The sequence below is a fragment of the Micropterus salmoides genome, unplaced genomic scaffold (assembly GCF_014851395.1).
Source record: "Micropterus salmoides isolate LMB-PRFRI ecotype aquatic unplaced genomic scaffold, ASM1485139v1 Ms_hic_scaffold_5, whole genome shotgun sequence".
Lineage (NCBI taxonomy): Eukaryota > Metazoa > Chordata > Actinopteri > Centrarchiformes > Centrarchidae > Micropterus > Micropterus salmoides.
In genome coordinates this window covers 27,949,068-27,973,810 of record NW_024044237.1, presented here as the reverse complement: position 1 = coordinate 27,973,810, position 24,743 = coordinate 27,949,068, and the positions used below count along the sequence as shown (strand labels likewise).

The following is a 24,743-nucleotide window of genomic DNA, read 5'->3' as shown; positions in this document are numbered from 1 at the left end:
TTGTGTAGCGTGAAGCTAATACAGAGCAGTAGGCAAGTTCTCCTCTTGGATTTGTTACACATCTACAGATAATAAGCAGGTATACTGTATGTCTACCATGTTCATCATAATTGCTTACATGTTAGCATGCTAAACGTTAATAATAGGCACTTATTACAATATTTACATTTACATGGGACAGTAAGTAAGTAAAGTCCATGTAATACAGCACCTTTCACAGAACAAAATCACAAAGTGCTTTACAAGAGTAAAATATAATAACGATAAATTATTATTAAAAATAATAAAGAAAAACAACAAAACAATAGCAACCTCATTGTAAAACAGTGATAAATTATAGTCAAACAATAAAACATAAGAAACAACATCATAAAAAATAAATCAAGCAATAAAACACAAGCAATGACATTCTTTAAAACACATGTTTGCACATTTACATTTATATTTACTCATTTAGTGGATGCTTTTATCCAAAGCGACTTACATTTGAGGAACAACATACAAGCATCATTAAACATCCATACAGTACAAGATCTACAAGTGACAATAGATACTAATAAGAGCAGCAATAAATACTAGTAAGAGCTAATAGCACGTATGGCATCAATGAGGTAAATACTATAGAAGAAGTAAAAGTTAACAAAATAGTGCAATCAATACAAGAGAATTGTAAGGATATAGAAGAAGAAGAGCACAGGAAGTGCATGTTAGAGAGGGACACCCCTGCTCTGAAGGCATGTGGTAGCTTATTCTACCATTATGCACATTACATAGTGTTAGTTAGTGTGTTGGTAGCGTGTTTTGCTTCTCTAACTAAATACTAGGGCTGACCCCCAATATTCAAAGATTAGATGCTTCGATAGGCGGAGCCTGAATCGACTGTCAAACTCACGAACTTCGCAGTTAAACAACGATTATGCCATTTTGGCGATATGGGGGTGCTCAACGTCTGATTTTACATAGAGCTACCAGTTTTCTCCCAGTAAGTTAATATACAGCCTATTACAATATACAACGTTTAATGCTGTAAATAAACATGTAAAAAGACTAAAACTTTCAATAAATGTTTTTAAGTGCGTAAATAAATCCAAAATTGTAACCCTAACCCTGGGTTGTCAGTGCGCATGTGTAGGCGTAGCATGTGTGAATATTTTATTGTTTTAAATAACCGGCAAATTTAAATATACCCGCGAGGAACTGCGAGAGAGAGAGAGAGAAAAAAGGGTCCTCAAAAAGCCTCAGTTGGAAATTTAAGGTGTAAGTTGAATGAACAGAGACTGCAGCTCTGCAGCTTCTCAAGATTAAAGCGGAGCTACCGTGTGTAACAACCCCCCCGCACACAAAAACACACATGATTCGACTATCAGTCGACTATAGGCAGGACTTGACAATTCTGAATCGACTATGTAAATCCTTAGTCGGGGACAGCCCTACTAAAAACCAGTTATTTTAGCTTAGCAACTAGCGATGGCTTCTCTTTCTCCCTCTTGCTCTCCTGCTCTGTAGCTACTGTAGCTATAGCCCTGGTAGGTGGTGTGGACTGACTTGAGTTAGCCTCTGGTAGCCGTCCCCCGGAATCTCCTAAGCAGCCAGGAAAGGGTGACTTGGTGACTGTCCGAAACATGAATAGTCGTAAGCATTCAAAGCCCACGGCTCACCACCAACCTGTTCATGTTTCAGATTTTCCCCACTCAGCGACACGCCCGTTGAGAAACCAACACTGATTATCAGCAACTCCATTTTGAGAAAGGCAAAGTTAGCAAAGCCTGCGGCCATAGTTAAGTGCATCCCTGGGGCCAGAGCAGGCAACACTGAGTCTTATTTGAAACTGCTGGTAAAGGATAAACGTAAATACAGTAAGATTGTTATTCACGTCGTTGGGAAAGACTCCAATTGGTTACGGCAATCAGAGGTCACTAAGATTAATGTTGAATCGGTGTGTATAGACGCTTTCAACGGTAACAACATAAACAAACGGTACTGCGCATGTGCATTACTCTGGCCCAAATCTCCGACACTGACGTTGGACGGATTTGTGCAGCGGTATTCATGATACTAACTATTCAATATACAGACTGGTCCGCTGTCAATGTGTTTGCTGGAGAGAGGGAGCGAGTGAGAGGAGGTGCTGAGCAAATATGCGTTGCGCGCAGATCTGCAGTCAAATACAAGTTTGCCCATCTTAAATAGTAAAAAAAACGGAAATCAATATGCGGCAGTCAGCGCTGATAATGTAGTGGGCTGCCACAAATAAATGAATGTAACACTGTAAGACAATGTGGGCTTTGTAGATCATTGGCAGACTTTCTGGGGAAGACCTGGTCTTGGCCAAGTTTATTAGTGGACCAAATCCATGACAATCCAGAGTTGAGACCAGGAGGCAGAGTCAGTCTAACACACTTCTCTGCTCTTCCATTTCAGGAGTTACCAAGTCAAAACCCCATAGTGACGGTGTCTGCCCCCTGATCACTGAAATTATTTAACCTCTTAACATTCCTGTAAAATTCATGCAAAACGCCTTTTCCAATAAATATCCAAAGTAAACTGAATGTAGTTCTTGAACCATTTGGAGTACATGCATGGTTTTGGGCTTCTTTGAAAGATAGTGTCTAACCCAAAAGTCAGAATGAGTATAAGTTTAAACACACTAAAAATAATATATTTTTCATTTCCACTTGAAAATGTTTGCTAACAAATGCATGCAGACAACTATAGCTGGGACTTATTAGCTGGAAAACACTGTAGGACCACAGGATAAAGCATTACCTAGCCTTAGATTAAATTACATACCAATACCATGAAAAATTACAATTTTACACAGGTTTTTCTAAGTGTATGTATTAGCACATTTTTTTCTAAAACAGCATCGCCCCTTGGCGGTAGGCGGCTGCTGCTACATCGCTCCATATTAGCTGGTAGCTCAACGCAGATGGGTTTTTTTCCTGGTAAATCATGAACTCCTACTTAAAGATGGATATCGTTATTTTTTAGAATTTTATTGGCTACACGAAGTGCCAGTCATCGGCACAATTGCTTGCAATTGGCTCGGCCTACCCACGAAATAATAGGAGCTGGCCTTACAGTGCGGGCTCTCGTTGGCTATTGAAGGCCGTGAAAGGGACATATGAGCTCTTATTGGGTCGGATTTGGTGTCACTCGAAAGGTTAGAGTTAAGCGGCTAATTTGAATACAAGCTATCGTAGTTGTTTACATTCAAATCAGAGTTATTACGGTTATAATGACATACGAGCCACGTCTGCCGGCAAATATGGAACGATGCGGCAGCAGTCTCTGGGGATTTATTGATGGAATAATGTGTTTTGGACTAAATGTTTTTACTGGATTGGATCATCTGGATCTCTGACAACGTAACAAGACCGTTTTTGTTATATATAATATAATCGATCGGTGGATTACTATGAGGCTTCATAGGTGAGTCGCGTCAATTTTGAATGTACTGGTTGGTCTGACAGAAGCGCTGATTGTACCCGCTGTGGTGATTGTATCTTGAAATGGTTTGCATTGGTCGAATCACAAGGATTTTAGCTTTCAAATGGTGTATCATATGAGTATGAAGTTAACATAGCGGCTGTGTGCACATACCGAAAGCTGCCGCCAGGACCTGACGGCCAGTGGGCCGGCCGTTGGAATGTTAAGGGTTTCAAAGGTAAACAGAAGAGGAGCTGTGCATAAAAAAACTAAAACCAGAAGTGCAATGGTGCAAAAGAATAGGAGAATTAAATATTGACTCTTAAACATCAGATCTTTCTTTCTTCTAAAGGTGTACTAGTAAATGAATTGATATATTCGAATGAATTGATATATAGATTATAATATTGATTGATTTTGTCTTATTGAAACCTGACTGTGTGATGGAGAATATGTTAATAAATGTAAATAAATACACTCCCCCCAGTCACATTAATACTCACCTTCCTCCAGACACAGGCGGAGGAGGTGGAGTTGCACCAAGCCTACTAACTAGCTCTAAACCTAAACTAAATTATAAATAATTTGAAAGCCTGGTTCTTAGTCTTTCACACCCAAGTTGGAAATCACTGCAACCAATTCTATTTGTTATAGTGTAACGTTACCGAGCATCTGATCCATATTCTGAATTCTTATCTGAGAGTTTTTGTGAACTTTAGTCCTTAAAATTGATAAAGTTATTATTGTAGGGGATTTTAATATTCATGTGGACGAATGATAGCTTTAGTACTTATCTCTCTAGATTCTATTGGCTTCTCTCAAAAGGTTCATAAACTGACTCACTGTTTTGACCACACCCTCGACCTTGTTCTGGTATATGGTATTGAAATTGATATTTAATATTTAATAGTGTTCCCACAGAATCCCTTTTTATCTGACCACTATTTGATAACTGTAGTTTCTATTACTGAACTACATGCCATTAGGCAAAATTTCTAATACAAGATGTCTGTCTGATAGTGCTGTAGCTAAATTTAAGGATGTGATTCCATCAGCTTTTAATTCATTACCAAGTCACAAAGTAACGGAGGACTCCTATGCTAATTTCAGTCCCTCCCAAATTGATCATCTTGTTGATGTTACTGCAGGCTTGCTGTGAATGACACTCAACTCTGTTGCCCCTTTATAAAAGAAGATAATAAAAAAAAGATGGTTAGCTCCATGGTATAACACTGACACTCAAAAATTACAGCAAATATCACAGAAACTTGAAAAGAATTGGCGTTCCACCAAACTGGAAAATTCTTGTTTAATTTTACAAGATAGTCTTAAAACATATAGGAAGGCCCTCCGCAATGCCAGAGCAGCATACTACTCGTCATTAATAGAGGAAAATAGGAACCAACCCAGGTTTATTTTCAGCACTGTAGCCAGGCTGACAGAGTCACAGCTCTATTGAGCTATTCTCATAGCTCTCAGTAGTTATGACTTCATGAGCTTCATTAATGATAAATTTCTAACTATTAGAAACAAAATTTACCAAGACCTACCCTCAACTGGCACCAACTTATCTCTAAACTCGGGAACCTTAGAAACAGCTGTAAAACCAGATATGTGTTTAGACTTCTTTGTTTCCCTCAATCTTTACCAACTACCTTTAATAATTTCTTCATCTAAACCATCAACCTGCCTCTTAGACCCCATCCCGATTAGGCTGCTTAAAGAAGTTTTACCCTTAGTCAGCACTTCTTTACTAGATATGATCAATCTGACTTTATCCACATGGTCCACAGTACTTTAAAGTAGCTGTAATTAAACCTCTTCAGAAAAAGCCCAACCTTGATCCAGGGGTTTTTGCCAACTATAGACCTATATCTATCCTCCCATTTCTCTCGAATCCTTGAGAAATCAGTTGCAAAGTAGTTGTGTCTTTCTATATAGCAATAGTTTATTTGAGGATTTTCAGTCAGAATTTAGAGTTCATCATAGCACAGAGACAGCACTGGTGGAAATTACTAATGACCTCCTAATTGCATCAGACAAAGGACTCTGTGCTAGTTTTAGTAGATCTTAGTGCTGCATTTGATACCATTGACCATCATATTACAGAGGATGGAACATTTAATTGGCATTAAAGGAAGGTTCTGTCAGATCGATCTCAGTTTGTACATGTTAACAATGAATCCTCCACGCACGCCAAAGTTTGTCATGGAGTTCCACAAGGATCTGTGCGGGGCCAATCCTGTTCACTTTATATATGCTTCCTTTAGGCACTTTTATCAGGAAACACCACATAAACTTTTATTGTTATGCAGATGATACTCAATTATATCTATCGATCAATCCAGTTGATACTAATCAGTTAGCTAATCTCCAAATGTGGCTTTAGGTTGTTAAAACGTGGAAGAGCTATAATTTTCTAATGTTAAACTCAGATAAAATGAAAAAGAAACCGGAAATGGCCGTTTCTCCTGTTCTAGCTTCTCTGTATGTTGGCTTCCTGTAAAATCCAGAAAAGAATTTAAAATCCTTCTGTTCACCTACAAAGCTCTTAATGGTCAGGCACCATCTTATCTTAAAGAGCTCATAGTACCTTATTACCCCACCAGAGCACTGCGCTCCCAGAATGCAGGGTTACTTGTGCATCCCCCCCCCCCCATCCCTTTCTTCCTCTTTATGGCTATCTCTCGCTCTCTCTCTCTCAATCACCCTCAACCGGTCAAGGAAGATGGCCGCCCACCCTGAGCCATGGTTATGCTTGAAGTTTTTCCTTGTCTCTGTCGCCTAGTGCTTGCTCTTGGTGGGCATTGTTAGGTTTCTGTAAATAATATCACAAAGTACAGTCTAGACCTGCTCTTCTATGAAAAGCGCTATGAGATTGCACTGTTGTTGTGATTTGGCAATATATAAATAAAATTTTATTGAAGTACAGGGTAAGACAAAGGCCAGCTTAAATAAAAGAGTCTTCAACTGTTTTTTAAAGGCATCAACTGAGACAGCAGTAAGGAAAGAGCAATACAGTTTTGGAGCCACCACTTCAAATGCACAATCACTTTTTGTCTTTAACAACTAAGCCCTGGTTTGAAGACCTAAGTGACAAGAGCTGTGCTGTCAAAAGCCACAATAAGCACTACGCCAGGAAATTTTGACATGGTCAGTCATGGCGCTGTACTACTAGGGATTGCCAAAGTTATTTTAATTCATCCTGATATGAACATGAATATCTCTAACAAATGTCAAACCAAATGTTGAGACATTTTACTCAAAACCACACATGTCAACCTCATGTTAACATGAGAGGAAAAGTCAGGGAATCACCACAGTCAGTACGATTCATCCTCTGGTGACCATTCAATCCATCTAATAGTCTGGACCAAAGTGGTGGACCGACAAATCATCGTCATTCGAACCTGAAAATGAAAATGATAGGTACCTAAATTACCTTAGCTCTGGTAAATATAGAAGAAAAGGTGAAAAATGCAGTAAGAGCTGGCTTTTCTTAATACTGATATCTTTCTCACACGATCTTCTACAAAGTAATTGATCAAAGTAACCATATTGTATTGTGTTTAAAAGGTGAAACTTGGCTACATATGAAAGATGTTTCTATGTTATACAGTTCTCTACGGAAGCCCTAAGTGGCCATCGATTCATATCTTTAATTTACTCCGTTTTCCCGTAACGAGATAATTATCTCATGATCTCGAGTTAACGACTGTTGTCTTCTCGTGATTACGGGATAATTTTCTCGTGATCTCGAGATAGGCCGTAGTTCTCAATGTTCTGTAGTTCTCTAAAAAAGGACCACAATGGACATAAGCTGTCTGGTTTTTATTGTGTTTTTTATCCTTTTGATTGTGTCTGTAGCTGGGGCATCTCCAATCAATAAAGAAGCTCACTCATTCAATCAATCGCAATATAATTATACATCTTAGATTGAATACATTTGAATACATTAATTTGCACAGCGCATAGTCAAAATCGCTGTAATCATTGTTGAATGTAACTTTCTAGCTGCTGCAATAGTATCCACCGCTACTCCTCATCATCAAGCTCAGTCCTTTTGTCTCCCATTGAAGATGCTGACACATCATAGTTGCTGTTATTGTGTGATTTGAGCACTTTCCAGTAAATGAGGGTAATATGAGGCATTATTGAGGACTGACTTTTGCTGACATCTTTCCTGCATCTTATCTCTTTGTCACCTCTGTTGCTGAAGCAGCCAGATCTCTTCATTCTGCATGGCTGGTACCCCAATTAACGTGCTCCTTATCAATCTATGGGCTCCTTCTCAATACCTTTCATCATTCAGATGAGTAAAGGGGATCTAAATTTGAGTAGTTTACACTCATCAATATGAAATGATGGTTTCAAATTAGCGGCTATAAAGGTGATGTTATATCACAGATAAATTAATTCACACAACTTACTATATTCATTGATAACATAGCAGTTAGAGGTTTGGGGAGGTTATCGCTACAAACAGCACATCTCACAGAAAAACATTTGCCTACGTTAAAGCGAATCCTCCTTTTTCCCAGCTGTAATTGCAATGTTGCTGAATACTTTAAAACAGCACACAGAGGGTATAATAGAGACTACCTGTCAGTTCTGATGTCATACAGAACAGACCATGCTGCAGTTTTTTAGTTTGAGACATGAATGTTTAAAATCACAGCAAGGTATCTGAGCCTGCACTCCTAAAATGGATTTAAACCAGGCACCATCATGTGACTTAGCTGGAGTGCATTTACTCTTCTAGCAAATAAAGCTGCGCCAGTTGTCTCTTCCCTCCCAAAGTCCAAACTGGCAACTGCTGACGTCCCTCCACTTCCACAAATCTCCAATTTATGTTGTTTGTCATGGAAAGCACTTCATTACCTGGGATTTTGTGCCTCCAGCTAATAAAAGGTTGCTTGACGTTATGCTTGACGCACATGGTTTAAAAAAACTAATGTGTTTACAGGAGCAAGAACAAACAATGTAAACACCTCATTGAAAATCACTTAAAATGTGAAGTATTTAATTGCCGTTGCAGATGCTGCTGCAAATATGGTGTTAGGTTGGATTCAAGTTGGTAGCATGCATTAGATATAAAATACATCATGATTGATATATGAGATTTCAAAGAAACAGAGAACAGAGCTCCACAAAAAAGGCTAAATTATGTGTCAAAGGAAACAATCTCAGGACTAAATAAATACCCACACACACTAATGGAATCAACATTGAGGATATGGAGTAGAGAATATAGGGAGCTGACAGGTAAAATTAGCATGTAGGGGAGAGCGGGGCCGAAAGTACCGTTTTTCAGAAAAAACTTATTTTAAAGGATAAAGTTTCAGACAGAGATATATTTTTGCTGTGATCACTAACTCACAGGTCTGGTCTATCAATATCAGGTGGTATTTTGCACAAATGTAGAACAACTGCTGTATAATTTCACTTTGAACTGAAGTGGCCCATTGTTACTTTCAGTTGGGTCTAAAGTAACACACAGAATGGGTCGAAAGTAACACAACAATACAAACTAGATTTTTTGTGTTATCCTTGTTCTTATTAAATATACATGACTATGACCATGTAAATATGTAACTGCAAATGTATTTTGTCCTTTATCCTTGCAAAAACTTTATAAATTAAATTTTCACTTTATTTATTATTTATTTACAGTTTCATCAAATGTTTCAAAAGTAACCCAACTGTATACTTGTTCAAAATGTTTTTTAGTGGTCAATCCATTTTATAAAACATTTCTTTAACAATATGAACAATATGAAAATAAATATCCATAACATAAATATAAACTCTCAAAATAATGCAAAAATAGTCGTGTCTATCCAGCTGTTCTTATACATAATTACAAAATGTGCATGAAAACATCTGGATGTAAACACTTTAAATTCATAGGTGGGAAGTGGAAAAGCTAGGGATAAAGCATAAATGTGACAATGGTCAATGGAAACAGATTGAGTGAATAAATGATAATGTAGCCTACAGAAATCAATTAAATATGCCTCAAGCTCCAGGATAGAGGTAAAATGGCGGCAGATGGTGGAGACTGCAACATTCTTTAAGAAAAAACTGAAATGCCACATTAGACAGGAAACACCAAAAGGCATTAGCCTACTCATTGTCACAATTTTGGCAGATAGTGTTCTGCATGCTGAGTGCATGCCTCATGTGACGAGAGCTCACCGGAGAGTCTGTGAGGATCACCGTCGACCTGCAACATTCAAAGTGAGAAAAACTTTTGTCAACATTTATATACATTTAAAGACAGGTATTGTTCATACTCTGTTTACATAGTAACAGCATGCATGAAGAAATTACTCAGGCAACAGAGAGGCAAAGCAATAAAAGAAAAACAAAGCAAAAACCAAACACTACTCCCCTCCTTTTGCCTCTTTGTTTGGTTTCCTTTCTTGGACCAGCCTTAGGAAAGGGGCATACAGCTTCTGGCGTGAATGCCTCAACAGAAGTCCTGGAACAGGCCTAGATTATTGTGCCTGCCAGTTTCCCCTGCATCAAGCAGACCTCTTTCCCCTTCTTCAGGTAGGCCAGCTAAATCTGCACACAGAAAAAATAATATCAATATCATGTGCACTATTATTTTCCTATTTTAGTTATAATTTTACTAAAATCCTTAGGATTGAGCAAGTTATATCTAATTTTATCTTACCTGAACATACTGCTGGCTGGTCAGGGATGGCAGACTCTGAACAGACGTCTCTGACTGAGCCATCACGATACTCTGGAAGTCGTCCTTCCAGGCTCTGGCTGAGTGGGTGTATGTTGCCTGATGGTGTGGGACTGTCTACACATGGTAGGCCTACCAGTGATGGATCATGGGCGGTTGCTCTGTGTGATTTGTGTGCAAAGACAGTGAAATACTTTGGCAACACTGCAAACTTCGCTAAACATCTGAGATTAAGTCTGTTACAATAATAGGATGATGTTATGAAGCGGCAGTTCTGAGCAGGAGATTTTTATTATAATTAAAGAATATGACAGTGGTCTGATGTCTTGCCATTATGCAGCTATTATTTTGAATTGGTAAGGCTACAGCCTACTCCTTATTTCTCTCATAAATACAGAAACAGGAGGGGGGAGGTCACATAACTAGAAATAAAATATGTAAAAAGTATTGGTATTGGTATCGGCATACCAGCCTGGGTATTACTTGGTATTGGATCGGGTAGGAATTAAGTGGTATCGCAGACATAAAGTTAATGTTATAACAGCACCAAACCGCAGCCAAACAACTGGGTGTAGCTTAAACATAACACTAGCTTTCTATGCGTTCGACCAGCCTATAGGTTAGCTAAAAAGTCCCAGGCACGTAATGTAACATGCCTTTCTTTAATTTAGGTTCTATATTGACAGATAAGGTTGGATGTTGTGGTGGTCATGTCACTGATTTTTAAGCTGCAGACCTTGCACACCGCTGTTCTTTAGTTCCTGCCATCATCGACAACATAATCTTTGAATGTCTGTGTTGTACTACACCTAACAGTCTTTTTCTACGCCGCTCTTATGGAGATCTGGACCGTTAACGACCGCATCTCTGCTATAATTACATGTTATTTTTATACCGCCTGAACACACAAACAAACTTGTGGATAACTCAGCCCTAGCTTTAGCCCTAGATCCCTACAACAGTGCACTTTGGGTGGATTAAGCCTCGAATATACTCTGGAGTGGACCTATACATGGACAGCTGTGGACACCACAGACGCAGACCACTTCTATATTACATTCTGGAGTCACATTGGCGGACTCACTCCAAACATGCACAGTAGATTGGTTGGTGCCCTGGCAGTGTAGTCGGTGCCTCCCGTTTTATATGACAGAGCGGAAAAATGGGATGCACGCGGACGTCCACACAGAGCCTACGTGTTGATTAAGATTTTGCTGATTAAGATTTTGTCGTCACGCGGACCGTAGCGACCCCTAGTGATGCAGAAAGTATGATCCTTGCTTTAGCATTATCAAAAAACCCTCTAATCACAAATTCTATGATTTTATCCAGAATCATTAAATACTTTATGACATTTGTATGTTTGAATTATCAGTATGAAATTTATACACTTAATAGGGATATCTAAATTTACATAAACATAAAAAAATGAATATCCATAGCAAGAAAAGAAAAAGAATATGTTTTAAACTTTTTTTTATATAGATATGTCAGTTACAGCGTTACGACACTGTGCCTGCTAGTGATGGTGCCAAATAACTTCTGATAACTATTAAATGTTTGTTACTTTGGAATTAGTGAATGTGTAAATAAGGAAGTTATTTGTACACAACCTGGATGTCTGTTTTATAGCAACAAACAATTATATTAGTTAATAACATGAAATGTTTGTAACATATGTAAGACATCAGTATGTGTTTAAGATCAAACACTTAAAAAATAATGTACAGTGCCTGGTGCCCTCCCCTACAGTTAAGCACCACCTACAGCTGCACCATTTAATGAAAGCAAACATGGAGTGGTCAGCTTTGGAGGCTGCAGCCATGTGTGACAGTGCTCCCTCTCTTTCTCCATTTCTTTCTGTTGCATATTTCATCGTCACTCACCTTTTAGTCATTATGGAGACTCCAAATGTCACTGATTTCTATCATCCGAATCCCCCACAGCCCTCATGTGGACATTATAGAAGAAAAGAAATCATCTCACACTTTAAAAGCTACAGCACTACACAAAACACACCCGTGGGTGTACTGCACACAATTTATGATCTATATCACAATTAGAAATAAAAGGTCTCCCTTGGTGAAAAATGTCAGTTAGGTTTGAAAGAGTTCACGTCTTTTTTCTCTCCCTGGTATGGGAGTAGATGGAGAAAGGGTAAATGGTAATGATTCTTTCAAAAGGTTATTGATGTCTCTCTTGACCTCTGCAGTGTTAATGGTGATAGGTGCTGTGGCACGTTTTGGTAATGGTTTAATTACTGTCACTTTCAAGTATATACAGTTAAAAATGTGTGAATTGGGGGATGTGGAGATATTAACACTTCATACATATAATAATCTAAACACTTTACTGTTCTGAATATAAGAGTTACAGTAATAATTACATGCATTGGCACATTTGAATAATGAAATGTTTTTAATTTAAAACTGTCTGACATATTAAGTCACTATCTTGCAGCTTCACAGTTTTCAATGTGACATGTGAGGCAACATGTTACAACGCTTCAAAGCCCGGAATCCTTTCAGGGGATTAATTTCAGGCAATTGTCCGTTTTATCCCCCACCGCTGATCTATAAATATGTCACATCCACCAGAATTCTGGCATTATTTGGGAGGATGACATTTGTCTTTGTGTGAAATAGTCGAGACAATTAAAACCCCTGCATGTGCAAGCTAAATAAGGCCCTGGCGGTCAATGCATTCTCTGCTCCTTCTGACTCCTGCTGATGTTTACCACTAAAACAGAAAGCAGAGACAGCTCTCTGCATGAAATAACATACAACATGTGTCGAATTTAACAATTCCTAGCAAATGCAACATCTGCAAATAACTCTAGTTAAATCAGTAACTGTTCGTATTGTAATATCCCATTACCCGCTTTAGTGTCGCTTAACATGTTACTTAATCTGCAATTGTGTATAATTAGTTTTATTATTTATACAAATTTCATCAAAGTATAGCCTAAAGGGCATCTTACAAATTATGATGCCTTTAGGAAATCCACCTAACGTTTAGAAAAGATAGGGACAGCGGGTTTGTGTACATGAGACTTTTTCTGTTTCTTTTAGAGGCTTGAAATTTATTTTTTGGGAAATTTTAATGATCCTTACAGGTCTAATTTCCCTCTTCATAAGTGGCTGCTTGTCCTTAAACAAAGCGTCATCATGTTTTGCTAATGGTCGGTATTTAACATTTTGTAAGTAACATAATATTTCATCTCATTCAGAGTACTGTAACTATACAAAACATGAGTGTGTTTAGTGTTTCCTTGGCATCCATGACACAAAGTGAGTTGACAATCATTAGTTAGTAGAACCAAGCACTTGCAATACAAATTTTTTTGCAACCAATGCTGGTATAAAGTGTTAATACAATTGTTCATGTGTGAGTAATATGAAAAATAACATTAACACTGGGATTAAACAACCAATTAGTACAGGGTAAAGTTTACCTAGCACTGTGTCAGTGCTGGATTGCCTATAGTGTGAACATCGGTAAGAGAAGAAATGGTAAATCAAAGAAACAAACAAAACTAAAAGCATGGTTGTTTCTTGACAGGTTATTTAAAGAATACTGTTCCAGCCAGTGTAACAAAGGCAGCATCAGTAGAACCCTGCCTGGGGCTCTAAGTCTGAACAATGGCTAACAGATGGTTAAAACGTCCAAAACATAGCTGGGAGCAAGGCCTTGACAAGCACTAAAAGTTACCAATCAACATTTAAGATCAATCATGAAACTGACAGGCAACCACTGTAAGGATGCCAGAATAAGAGTAATGTGGTCCTGTCTCTTTGAGCTGATTAAAAGCCCTGCTGCAGCATTGAGTGGGTAAATAAAGTAATACCATAAAATATAAAAGGATGTATGACTCTTTCATGTTAGTGATAGGTGACTAATTTTAGGTGATTAATCTAATTTTGGCAATATTTAAAAATGGAGAGAACATGACTGAATTACTATAGCTTTACTGTTGGTCAAGGTTTAAATTTGATTTAAGATGCCACAGTGTTTTAGGTGCAGTCTGTATAATATTTGTCAAAAGATAAAAAAGACTGCTGAATTTGTCAAGTTATTGTACTTACACTACTTAAAGTTCTAAGACATTCAGTCCTTTTAATGGTTTGCCAGAATTATGATATGTCCCCTGAAATATTTGTTTCATCTTGCTGTTTCACTATGAGGTCACTGTGAGTTTTCAGGTCTGAGAAAATTGCTGTGTGCAGTGTCACCAGTGCATTTTATGGGCTGACTGCCTTGCTCAAGGGTATAACAGAGTTTCTTAATTCTTGGGTCAATGGCACTAGCTACCGTAAATCTTGAAGAAGAAAAAAGATCCTTTGTCAATTTACTAGGAAAAGCTTGCAAGGGCTTCTTTATTCAAGTTTCAGTTTCCTCATTTCACTGACCTTTTATCATGAGCAGCTTCTATTGTGCATGATTTGGTCTTGCCTACTGAATTTTCCAAGGTTCTCTCTAAATCAACCTCCTTTCTCACAATGATGCCTTATGAAACTAACCAACTTGATAGTCTTCCACATAATGAGAAAAAAAGCTTAAGTATAGCAGCATTAGTCATAACATAATTTGTCTGTTTTCCTGTCTGATCCATCGAAAGGTGATTGAACACACTTTAATTTAAAAATTAGTTGAACATTGGACTTTTGCAGTGTGTAAAGATTTATGCCCCCAGTAGGAACAAATGGGTGCCACAGACATGCTGGAATATAAGATAATTAATTAGTGCAATGTTGGGGTTGGTGTCTTTACATAGGATTTGTTGACAATAACAAATATATAAAAAGTATTATATGTTATGACATGGAACAAGACATATTGTGTATAACATTCTGTCTTGGTGACGCCAAATACAGACATACAGACACTATATAATATATTGTGACACCATCATGCAAAACATGAATGGCTCATAGTTTTACTGCCTTCTACTGGATCATGATATATGCTGTAGTAGACTGAGATAACCTCTATGCACATGCTCACTGTGTACTTGAGGTATAATGAGTGAGTTGTCCTTAACATATCAGGCTGACACCAGCATCTAAGAGAACTATTGGGCTATTTTAGTGGTGTACGTGCAAGGACTAACTAAAGTGACTCTAAATTGAGACTTGCTAACTAATTAGCAAGTCATCAGAATATAGCCATATATGTAGGCTTTAGGGATTTAAGCCATCAATAAATGGACTTTGGGAATATAGTTCAAAACTGCCTGTGTGGTTCTTCTCACTATCTCTAGAAGAACTGTTCCTCAAGTTTAAAAAACACCATTAAAGGAAGTGTTCTTCAAGTTAAAAACAAGCTTAAGGATTTGGGGCTCTCACTAGAGAGCCATCAAGATGGAGCGTTAGCCTCCTTCTCTTTGAAAGCACTGCATCTGTTTCACAAGGTAACAATTAAATTGCAGCTGTCAGCAGTGGAGATTTTAAACTCGTTCCCGGTTCTGTCTCCCTTTCTGCTGACGGTGACCTTGGCGGGGAGACGGAGGCTGGCCACTGAAGCCTCATGCTGGTTGAAAGGGTTCACATGCTTCGTCTCGTGGAGAGCCAGCCATCTGGGATAGGGATATTCATCACACTGAAACGGCACACACACAGCCACTGGCACAGACACAAGCACCATCATCATCATCATCATCATCAGCACTCGCCAGCATCATCACATGTTCCCAGGCTCTGTGAAAATCGTGGACCGCCAGCCCTACTGTCTCACAAGGTGATGTCATACAATGTCATCTAATCACCCAAGGTGATAGTATTGGCTGACTGCCAGTATGATCTTTATTCATTTAAAATGTGAAACAAAAACACTTTGCACCCTGCTCATGAATATATTAAATACTTGCTTGAAATTAGATGTCAAACTACAGACCAGTGTCCAGGTTTTAATGTCATAATCTAAAGATTGATCCTCATACTTAAAATGCTAAATGTGATATTTGTAAGTGCCTTCTGCAACAACCTTTATGTCTGTTCGAAAAATTAGTGTAGCTTTTAGCAGAAATTGAAAGATTCAAAGATTTAAAGCAATCATTCTAATATTGTCAGCACACTGGCAATCACCCTTTCAAAATGTTTTCAGTGATTTTAGTAGGATTTGTTCACAGGGTCAACCAATGATCATTTTAACCTTTCACCTAATTAACATATTTAAATCTGGCATATTTCTCATAAATGTGTCCATAGTGACTCTATTAGTCATGCTAACTTTGCACTAACCACCTCAGTTGGAAAGATTCAGGTAAAAGTAAACACAAAATGCACCCCCCTGGAATGGTCAATGTGGCTAACTGCATGGGGATCTATATCTGGGTCAAAATGGGCACATTTATGGGGAATATGCCAGGATGAAATAAACCGGAATTTTCCTTGGAAATATTTGTATACTTTATTATTTATGTCTCTCCACAGAGCCACTTTGCTCCTCCCCCATCCCCACCAAATCATTGTGTCACAGCTATTCTGTTGTGGTTTGGTTTTGGGAATTAAACAAAAAGAGTAGCTTTCGTGTTGTGTGTGGGTGCCTCCCCCAGACCATGAATTAAAATAATATAATTAAAAAACTTCTAATAGTTTGTTAGTTCATAAATCACTAAAACTGAAGCTAGAATTATACAAAACATTTTAAAAGCTAAATTTTACATTCTAAATATCAAAGTTTCATAGCATGCACAGCAAGGAAAACTGTGAAGACGGTTAAAAATAGATATGACAGATTTAGCTGCTGTCACTGTCTGTCAGTGAACCCTCAGCTGACACTTAACGAAGGCAGAGGTTTGTACATAATTTCTCTGAAGAATACACATTAATAATAATTGTGAGGTACATGTACTCAGTGCTCACTGAAAAAGAATGGGCTATAATGGGCTAAAAATAATCCTGCACTAACCACTAGGTTCTGACAGATCGTTAAACAATTTTTTATTACTTACCCGAAACAGGTGGAAAAATTACTCCATAGCTCTGTGTCATTATGAGGAAATCATTTATACATATTAACTCGAAAAAACAGATTAACTATTAAATTACATAGGCTTAAACTTTCAACTTGAACATAGACATCTAAAGTGAAAATGGAACTTCTAGTAACACTGTGACTTTGGATCTCTACTGTCCCCAAGTGGAAATATGTTTGCAGCCAGGTAGAACACAGAACACACAAAGACATGAACAGAAAACATAGTAAAATACAGAAGACATATTGCAAAATGTGTAAACTCCTAGACCCCCTTACACAAACTCATTAAACACTTGGCACTTTTTCATAGTTTTAAGAACATTTGAAGGAACCGCCTCCTTTTTATTGTGTCCTCACTGCAAGAACTGGGAATGATCGTAGTTCTCAGAACGCTGTTTTTGAGGGACTTTTAAGTTTCTGCTTCAGAGTTTACAAGAATTTGCTAAAAGCCAAGCTAGCTCGTTGGAGCTTGTCAATTTTACGGCCTTTAATAATTTAGTGCTGGGGCCCATTTAATGCCAGGTTTCAGTACCAATCCCTAGGTATTTCCACTAAAATTATTTGTTCACATGACATCAAACTAAAATCATTTTAAATTAGTTACCCATCTCCTTGGTCTGCAATGTTGGGTTCTTCTCTCATCCATGATATGAGGTATTGCCAATTGTCATTTAGCGCTCCTTCTTTATTGCTCTTTCAACTGCATAGTCTAAATTCTCACATCTATTTTCCCTCTCAGTTATTATCTGAAACCAATGACACACAACAGACACACAGTGTACTCCAACTTGTTAAAAGTTGTTGTATGTCCCGCGGAAGTGACGTTGCTATTCCATCTGCCGCCGGCCAGCTACGTTACATAAGTATTCCTATTCGTGGTGCAAATGCAAACAGAAAAAAGCCCTTTTTATGGTATGTAGTTCCTGGAGGAAGCTTCCCAGTTCCTCTCAGGGAGTACCCAGAAATGTTTGGTCCAAAAACGCCTAATGTGACAACAAAACAAAAACCAGTCATACATCCAGAAAGCAAAGACACCAAACCTTCCAGAATCACTATCTGGCTCTTGCCCCCTCTGGATTTTACGTCTCACCACTACATGCAAATTATAACCATTCATACCTTTATCTTATTGCCGTGACCTTTTAATGTTCAATGAGCTGACATCTGTTTGGTACCTAACCGGAAAGCAACTTAATGAAGGAAAGGGTCAAAAAAGCATCATGCACTCCAACACTTTTTAATCATCATTAAGATTTTGAAGTTTCTCTCTGGAACATGTTGGTAACATACCTACGCTACAAAGAGCCTCTGCACTGTGCTATCACTCTGCCATGATGGTTGCTGCTTGCTGGTATCCACCTAGGCTCCACCACATGGCCTAGATTTGCTGAGATGGCAGCAAGCAGGAAACCAAAATCCAGCTATCATAGAATTATTTCCTAAACCTTTGGACCACAAAACATATATCATATCATACATGTGTTTTACTATTGATGATTTTTTTGGAGCAGGTAATAACATTTCCCTAAATTTTGTCCACACCACACATCTTATGTGATACATGGTCCAAATGTATTAGAGTTCCTATTTTAAACGTGTTGAAATTCATACAGGATAGTGATTTGTTGGGGAGCTCTGGGTGAGAGGTAATTTCCAAGATGCATGACTTTATTTGTCCATGCAGACGTGTAGTGTGTGCTTCATTAATACAGGTGTCACACCTGAGGTGCAGTGATGTCAGATGTTAACATTTATACTAAATGACTTTATTTATAATGGAAGTTTTGCAAGGCCTACACCTGGCTTGCAGTCAGTATTCTCTATAGACTCTACTGACATATTTCAAGATATGAAATCAGTCAGAGGATGATTCATGGAGATGATTGCTGTTGGATTCTTTTTAATTAGGGTCTCTTGCAAGTTTGTTGCATCATTGTGACTAATCTCGATTGTTGAGAAATTCTGTAATTAGTGAAAATGTTTGTTATATCTTATGCAGAAGGACTGTCTGATGGTCCCAGAAGCTTTGTAAAGCTTTGATACAAATAACCAAACTGAGGTTGTTAATTTTCATGAACATAACTGTGTAGTCACACATTGTGAATATTTTACGTTGCATTAAAACTCATTTTCATTATCTTCTTATTGCTCCATATTGCAGAAATATTTGCAGTGTTGCCTTGACTGAACTAAAGGTTTGCATGGTCATTTATACATTGAGTCAGTTTCTTAACCTTTGACTGTGTGTATGATTTTAAACACGGATAAAAGGTGATTTTCACCTGACAGCAATGTTGGATTGCTTATTACTCCTTGCTTACCACAATCCATCTATCATGATCCACAATCCCTCGTTGATTGTGCTGCAGCTAACTATTGTGACCAAAGGATCAATAATGTATTGTGCTCCACAACAAGCTCTGCTGAATGGCTGATATAATTTAGACATAAATTACTGTATCAGTCAGGTGTTATGTTGTGTGATCTTGTACGCTGAAATAAATGCTGAGACTTTTTGTCTCACTGTTATCCCAGACAAATTGACTTTATTTAAAAAACGTAAGGCAGCCAATTGCTTTAAAAATATAAGTAATGGGTAATGAAAAAACTAATTTAAGTGAAACTGATGTAAGTGCTAATAGATAGGAATAGGAAGTGACAATTTGACTTCAATACACTAAACGCCATATTATGTGTAAAACATGCAGTAAAACCTACTTTTTGCTCAACTATTCAACAGAATTTTATGTTAAAATAACTTTATTTTCCAGTTTAAATCAGCGTGAAATGTTTAAGTTGAGTTAACTCAAAATGTGTCTTGTTCACTGATAAACTCAGTGCATTTATTAAATATAGATTTTAAATGACATAACACAAATAAAACACACATTGTTTGTTGACACATACAAATCATGCTGTGTACCATACATTTTGTCAGGACAGGCCAGCCCTTTTCTTGGAGGAACATTTTTTAGAATTAGAATTTTGTGTCTGTGTGGGTTCACCTTTATCCAGGTTCAGCATCACCTATTTTTGATGCACTTTGGGTACTCCAGGTGCAGTTCATTAAATGGGCCAGACAGGAGGCACACTGCCTGAGGAGGGTTCTTGGTTCATCCATGACAACACTGCCTTCTAAGGTATCCCCTGCTTTTGATGAGTTCAGGTGAGGAAAAGACAAGTTATGGGCAACATGTTCTTTATTGTGTCATGCACATGTGAGTGCCCAGCCCACGTGAACTTATAAGACAACATAAACACAGCTGCAGTACAAAGACATTTGTCTGACAAGAACTTAACTTCTTATGCATATAACATTACATTGCAACTTTAAATTTTGTCCTAAGCCCTACAAATAAAATCAGCCACATAAAAGACCCCTCCAAAAACACGATACATTTTTTGTATTCACTTAATCAGAAGAACTCATCAGAAATGAAGAACATTTTACAAAAAAAGTGTAGCTTGTAAATCATCATATAATGAGCAACAAAACACAAAATGGTTTCATCTTCAATCTCACCAAAATCACAACAAACAGCTTTTTCTCTTCAAGTAAACCATTAAATCTACCCTTTTGTATAGCTAATGATAATGTAAATAGAACGTTACTGTGCACACAAAGCTCTTGTGTATGTGTATAATTTAGATAAATCAGATAAATCCTTATATATCTGGAACAATTTTCTCTGAGCATCGTGAATATACCACTGAAACCTATACTTTAAATGATGAAAACAAGAATAAGTGGTTTGTTACTGCTGTCATTTGACATTGTTTGATTGTCAGATAGTCAGAGCGGTTTGATTCACATTATGCTATTTTTAAAAGTGATGGACACATGCTCATTAACATTTTGTTTTTCTGACATCTTTAGAGAAGATTGATAATGTACCGTAAGACCCTTGTTTCCTTGCTAGGCAACACAAACACACCTAATAACAGGGACACTTAGAGGCTCTCCTGCTGTAAAAATATTCTACTTGAGTGCCCACACTGCTGTTGCTCTCATAGCCAGCACCTAACTTCACCCCCCTCCCCCCACACATATACACACACACACACACACACACACACACACACACACACACACACTGAAATCTCTATACCTGCTCTATACCTGCTCCTGTCCAGTGCACTTTCCCTGCCCCATTCTTTCTCCATTTCCTGTGTCACTGCTTTCCCATCTTCTCTTTCCCTTTCTCCTCCGACACACCTTTTTCATTTCCTCTCTTTACTACATCTCTCTATGCTGCCTCTCTCTCTGTGTCTCTGTCCGAACTTCTGTCTCGCTCTCTAGGGTAAGGATGCTTTGAACCCACATCATATGTGGGTGAGTGACCCCTAAAAGCAAAGGGCTCCTCTTGCCACAGGTGAATCACTTTGCTTTGCTTTTATCTGGCTGCCAACGAGTACCATGAAGTCCGAAATTTGTGCATGAGCAGGAGCAGAAGGTTTCGGATGTCCTTGTTGTGTAGCCAAACAGCTATGAATAATAAACCAGAGCTGAGATATATAGTATAAAATAGTTCAGTGTTTTAAAATGTTGCTTGAACAAGACATACAGCACTGTATTGTATAGCATATTATAAACAATTTAATATTAAAACCACTTTGAATATTCATTGGAGTACATGATGAAATTTCTTTTTGGAGCTGAGCATAATTTTCAAGGTGGCCTACTTAAGAATCCTATCCAAAATTCATTCACTCCCCAAAAATTCTGATTTATCCCATCAACTTGCTCTGACACTTAAAAAAAAGATCCTGTGTCCCAGCTAGCTTCCAAACAGTAATACTTGCCTGCGATATTATGGCAGACAACTCAAGGTCTTCCAGAGCAGCTCTCAAGGGTTGCCTAGCTACCCGGCAATTGCATGTCTCACAGCTCCCACTCTTTTCTTGTGTCTTGTTCAACATGAACTGAATGTTTGCATCTCTACAGAAAGAGAGAGAGAGACGTTAGCTGCCAGACACTACAAAGGAAGGCACATCAACACATGTTAATCATGTGCAATAAAAATCCTTATTCCTTATTATACAAAAGAGGTCTTTCACTAAATAATTAAAGGCTGACTGGGATTGATGAAGTCTTATGTTACTGAGTGGCTCAGCAGCACATGTCAGGGAGACATGATTGGTATTGAATAGACACAAAGATTTTTAATATAAAGCTGTCAATGTGTGTGTCATGTACAGTATCTATCTATCTACAAGAACTCTGGTGGCAACAACCTAATGATTAAATCATATTTAATAATAAACACTTGGCCAATGTAAGCTTGGACCAAAATAGTAAAAGAAACTTAGCAGACTTTCACATATTTAAATAAATAAAATTCAGTCATTGTATATGCTGGCTATGTTTGTCTTCGTTGCTTGTCGAAATCACACACACGAGTGCATGTCTCCATTCAAACTTGATAGTGAAAAAATTAAGTCAAACGGTGCATTTTGTTGTAAAATGATTTATTTTGCTGTAAAATTATTCATTTTGCGAAGCCAAGTTCTACACAACAAAACCCCACTCCTTCACCGCGATGTTCCCTGCTGCACATATTTAGGTAACTGGCTACCTCTTATACGTTTGCCAGGTTTGAATTTGATCCACCACTTACCCTGTCATTATCGTAATGATTATTTTGCATATTGTTAAACCTAATAACCCCAGCCAAGCAAACTTGAAATGGAAATACAAACTGCTGGTGGGCGTAACAGCTGGATATGTGCCATTCCCCCTGCTGATTTTGGCAGAGAATCGTTCATATATTTAAAAGAAAAATTTGTGCTCTGCTAATGCTATGTTCTTATGTGAGTACTCTGATAAATAAATTAATTCTTTGGTTTTAAAAAAAGTAGCCTTATCTTATTGTTATTTAGCCTTGCAATGTCTACCTGTGGGTTTTGCTACCAGGCAGCGTCCCGCTCCTGTAGCAGCAGCAGCTACAGCCGCCTTCCTCCTCCTGCATGTTGTGGTCCTGGGCACCTGCTGGGGTCCAGGAAGAGGAGGAGGCTGAGCAGCAGGGGCAGACATGACAGTATTATTATTATTATTAGTAGAAGTAGTAGTTTATTAGTGAACTTAACTAAGAGACTAAGGACGACTGCTTAGAAGGAGCCTGAACCTCATTAACCTCGGGAGGGGCATCAGATGGCGTTCTCCATGTATGCCTCCAGAGTCAACATTTCATCAGTTGTCACAATCATTTTCAAATAATTGCCCAAACCTAACCAAATTACGACCGTTTCACAATGTCAACTACATGTAAGCGTTACATACATCACGTGACTTATGTAACGTAGTTAATGTCTGGTATGCCTGGGGAACGGTTGTGTATGTCTTTTGGGACATTTTGTTGTTTTGTTGCAAAGAGAGTATCTCAGCAATTGCACTATTATGCTCAGTCTTACTCACATCAGCCAAATAAATAAAACACATTTTGAATGCATCACAGTCAGCCAAAAGATCATCAGGAAAAGCTAAACTGTTAAACCTTCTGAAAACTTGAAAATCTACAGTCCACACAAATTATAACCCTTTGCAACCTCATAAAACACCGCCGGAAGATCTGTGCTTTTTTTCATTTTTTACCTTGCAGCTACCTCTGAATTCACCCTTTACTCCAAGAAATAAGATGAGTGAGATTACTGTATTTTCAGTGACTTGAGTTAACCCAGTTTGAAGATGTAATAAATGCAGCTATTGTGCTGCAAATGTCAACCAAGATGGTACTGCAGACGGCCGCCTCTGGATGACGCTCCGTAGTGCTTTTTGAGTTTTTGTTTATATATTCTGTTTTCTGCCGTTCCTCTCTGGTAACATTTACCAGAGAAGAGATATTAAATATTGTACTTTCAACTGCTCACACTATTCCACCGCTCTTAGTTATTAGTTGGAGGAGGAGCAGCTCTGTACAGGATCTACCAGAGATGCTGAAGGGGGAAGCGTGCCAGCGCACTGGTTAAACTGAGACAGAGAGTTTTTCGCATTGTGCTCCGTTCTATCCACCTGGCGAATGTCCGCGCTCTGGCCAACAAAATGGATGAACTGTTGCTCCTAAACAGAACTAACTCAGACTTCTGCAGATCTGCTGCCTTCTGTTTTACCGAATCCGGGCTCACCAAGCACATTCCCAATAGCGTACTTCACCTTCCAGGATTTAATCTCTTCCTATCAGATAGGCTGAGTGCAGCGGCAGACAAACTGAGGCATGGACCCAAATGCAGACACCAGCAAGGCTGGATCAGTTTGCAGGTTTATTGAAACTGAAAAATTCACTTACAGAAATGTCCAAACAATAGGAAAAGGTAATCCAAACAGGGGGTAAATCCAACTAAGGCCGAGTAATCCAAGAGCAAAGGAACAATCCGGAAATCCTGGGGGAAAACAGAGCACGAGGCAGAACACTATGTTACTATAATATGACTACAACGTAACAAAGACTGAACACAACTGAGAGCAATATAGACTAGGGCAAACCACACATACACAAGCTGGCAGGGCAATTAGTCACAGGTGAGACACATTAAGAATCAAGGCAGACAGGAAACAAAGCTAAACACCAATGATTACAAAATAAAACAGGAAGTAAAGCTACTGACAATACACAAGGAAATGTGAAACAAAATACAACAG

General features: G+C 38.2%; 1 long non-coding RNA gene across 1 annotated transcript; it reads right to left on the bottom strand.

Annotated features, from left to right (window-relative positions):
• Nucleotides 1-19,965: 19,965 nt before the first annotated feature.
• LOC119888902 lies at nucleotides 19,966-24,529 on the bottom strand. The gene is made up of 3 exons (XR_005441972.1): nucleotides 24,391-24,529; nucleotides 23,003-23,120; nucleotides 19,966-22,046 (listed from the first exon to the last, which is right to left on the bottom strand). It is a non-coding gene; the product is annotated as an uncharacterized LOC119888902 (long non-coding RNA).
• Between the last annotated feature and the right edge of the window lie 214 nt (nucleotides 24,530-24,743).